Here is a 3,643-nt window from a genome sequence, read left to right as displayed (position 1 = left end):
TTTGAAATATCATAAATAAAAATTTAAATTAAAATTCAAAATTTAATATATATTTTAATTCATATAAAATTAAAAATATTAAAAAAATTATTGAAAAATTTAATGATTTAAAAACTAAAAATTCATAGAAATGTTTACAAACATTGTAATATACATATTACTATAATAANGTAAAATTAATAAAAATAATTCGAAGAAGATAATTGAAAAACAAAATTGTATATTGATATTATAAAATAATAAATAAAAAAAAGTCTATAATAGTTTCATTAAAAATTAATAAAAATTATTAAAAATATGAAATGAAATTAATTATATTTTGTTTTCACATATTCATAAATAATGTTGAAATTACCAGAAAAATTGTTCTTTATTTATTAATAAATATATTTCCTTTTGGATTAATTAATAGTTTATTAATTTTATTTATAATTAAATTTTTTTAAATTTGTTTATAATAAATAATAAAATTAATTTAAATTATAATTAACTTTTTTAGATTAATTATAAATAAAATTATATATTAAAAATCAATAAAATTCATAGCAATAGAAATAATTTTAGTTAAAATTTGTCCAAAGTCATAAAAAATGAAAATCAATATATTCCATATAATTTTATTTCATATATTTTCATAATATTCAAATCATAATCGATCTAACAACTCTACTTTTTAAATCAATAAAATATTTCAATAAAAAATTATTTGATATAATTATTTTATATATATAATAATAAATACTTGATATAATATAAGTAATTTTGTAATTAAAATAATTCGATTAAAATAATTTAATACATATATAATTTATACATATATAATCACATTACATATATATAATACATATATAATCATATTAAATAATAAATATAAAAGCATCATTATTATATTATTTAAGGTTCAATTAAAACACTATTTTTTTCATTATTAAATAACAAGATATGATATATATTATAAGAGAAATTTATCGATATTATGAAATCACGTATATATTTTATAAAAGATTATTTATATCACTTGTCATTATTGAACCTAAATGCAGATTATCAATATATATATAGTTGTAATCCTCCCATATAACATGCAAAGAAGATTGAAACAATATAAATTAAGAATAAACGCCTCGGTGAAAAAGTTCTCAATATCATTGAAAACGTTTCTTTTTCTCTTAACTGTTCTAAAGGAATCTCTTCCTATCAATAGTATCAGTTTATTAGATTTAATATTTTCTATTCATTAATAAAAATTTTTCAAATTGCATTATTTACACTAAATGGACAAATAATTTAACGAGAATCTACTTATAATTTGTACCAATTTCTTATAAATAGAATTGAATTAAATGAAATTAGAATATTGAAACTTTAAAAAATTATAAGATTTAAAAGCTTTGATTGTATGGAAAAAATGATTTTTACTGAAAATTTTGATAATTAGAATTACCTGTCTTATTATTCGTCATTAAATTGTATTTAATTTCGTCCAATTTAATTATTAATTACTTACGATAAAGAGAAAAAAAATTAGTAGAAAAAAAATATATAAATATATATTGAATAGTTCAATCAAAATCAAAAATATTATTCAAAATATTAATATTTTCAAAAAAATATTGTTTCTATTAATATCTATGTATAAATTTAATAAATTTTTCAGAAGTTTAAATTAAATTAATAGATTTAAATTAATAGATTAATTAAAAATTAATAGATTTTAGATTTGATTTGTTTCTTTTGATATTTTAATTTAGTTAATATATTATAACTATTTAATTAATACATATTATATTCAAAATAATATAAAAATAATTTTGTAAAATATTACATTTTAATATGATATTACATTTATTTAAAATATTATAAAATTTCTAATTACAATTGTTAAAAGTCTTATATCTAAGTCTTATATCTTAAAAACAGTATATTTTTTGAAAAGAGCGAAATTGCCTATAGAATAATATATATAGAATGCCTATAGAAATAAATTGTTAATAACATTATATTTATGTATGATATATTACAGAAACACAATAAAATTTTACATAATAAAAAAAAAGATAATGGATAGTTATTGTATTATTTTTTCATTATTTTTTCCATTATTTGTATCATGATTATTATATCATTATTGTATCATTGTTTATCAAAAGTTAACTATGAATAAATATTTTTTCTTGATGAATTTTTATATTTTCATATTATTCATATATTCTTGCATTAGTATATGTATATTATATATTATATGTATTTATATGTGTACTTATATAATATAATATACATTTATATAGCTCTCAGTTAACTTGATCATCTCGAATAATTATTAAATAGTATTTTATAAAAATTATAAAATGGAATTTAAATATCTTCGAGAGATTATATCTCATAAGTTACAGACTTTTTTGTAGATAGAGACATTTCGAAAGATTTCAAGATTAAAAGATTTAAAAATATAAAAATTAATAGAGTATAAAATTTTAAATAATAAAAATTTATTGATCTTCATATGTCCGAAATTTAATTAGTTAATTAGTTAACAAGATATTAATGAAATAATTTTTTATATACTATCTGCAAACTAATAATAAATGTTCGAATTAGTTTCTTAACTTCAATATAATGCATTCACATATTTTCTTAAAATTTTCACGATTTGTTAAAAATTTTTGCAATAAAAACAATAATGATTTTGTACAAAATATTTTATTTACAGATAAGACGATTTTTAATAATTACAAATATGTTAATTTAAAAAATATGTATTATTAATTTTAAAGCAATTTTGTTTCATTGCTTTAAAATTAATAATTAGACAAATTTATTACCAATGCAGTATAAATACATAATATATTAAATCATTTATTCAATAATAAGATAGAATTATAATAAGCATAATGGAATTTTCAATTTTTCAATCGATGGATCAATCACAAAAAAAAAATTATCGATAGATCGATCATACATAAAATTTCGATGGCCATCGCATTTGGCCATACCAAATACTTGGCCATATCAAATGTCTTATTTCGCTAAATTTTTTGTATGAAAAACATTAAAAAATATAAAATGTATTTTAAATCATCAATAATAAAAAAATATATGATTTATATATTTATATATTTATTCATTTATATATTTACTTCAGAAATAAAAATAAAAATATTTTTTTTACGAAATAAATAGTTTTTTGTTTAAGAAATAGATTATCGTTATAATTGACATCAGTTTGAACTATTTTAGCTTCTAGTAATAAGAATATATTAGTAATAAGAAGTAATAAGAATATATTAAAAAATATTTCATTATCTCATTATTAATAATATTAAAGACATATGATAGCCAATATATTTTTACTCAAAATTTAATCGATTTATGATATAAAAAATAGATCATTTTATTTAAATCCTAAATGCCTCTATTCACAAAAAAAAACATTTTATGAGATATGTCCCTCGAAGATATTTAAATTCTATATATTATGATTACAATTTTTATAAAGTGTATCGTTTAACATTTATACAAAATCAATCAAGTTAGTTGAAATATCCTATATATATACTTATATTACTATAAATAATACAATAATTTATTATAAATATTAAATTAATTTTGAAAAATGTAATAAAAATTTTACAATTTTGAAGAA

At 15.5% G+C, this 3,643-nt stretch overlaps 1 protein-coding gene across 5 annotated transcripts in view; it reads right to left on the bottom strand.

The window, feature by feature from the left end:
- The window catches only part of LOC102673919 (ras-specific guanine nucleotide-releasing factor 2-like), a 145,356-nt gene that overhangs the window by 73,607 nt on the left and 68,106 nt on the right, over positions 1-3,643 (bottom strand). The gene's annotated exons all lie outside the window — the stretch shown is intronic.

This window comes from Apis dorsata, unplaced genomic scaffold (assembly GCF_000469605.1).
Source record: "Apis dorsata unplaced genomic scaffold, Apis dorsata 1.3 scaffold_898, whole genome shotgun sequence".
In the NCBI taxonomy this organism is placed as follows: domain Eukaryota; kingdom Metazoa; phylum Arthropoda; class Insecta; order Hymenoptera; family Apidae; genus Apis; species Apis dorsata.
The sequence above is the reverse complement of the archived record's forward strand: the minus strand, read 5'-3'. Positions and strand labels throughout refer to the sequence as shown.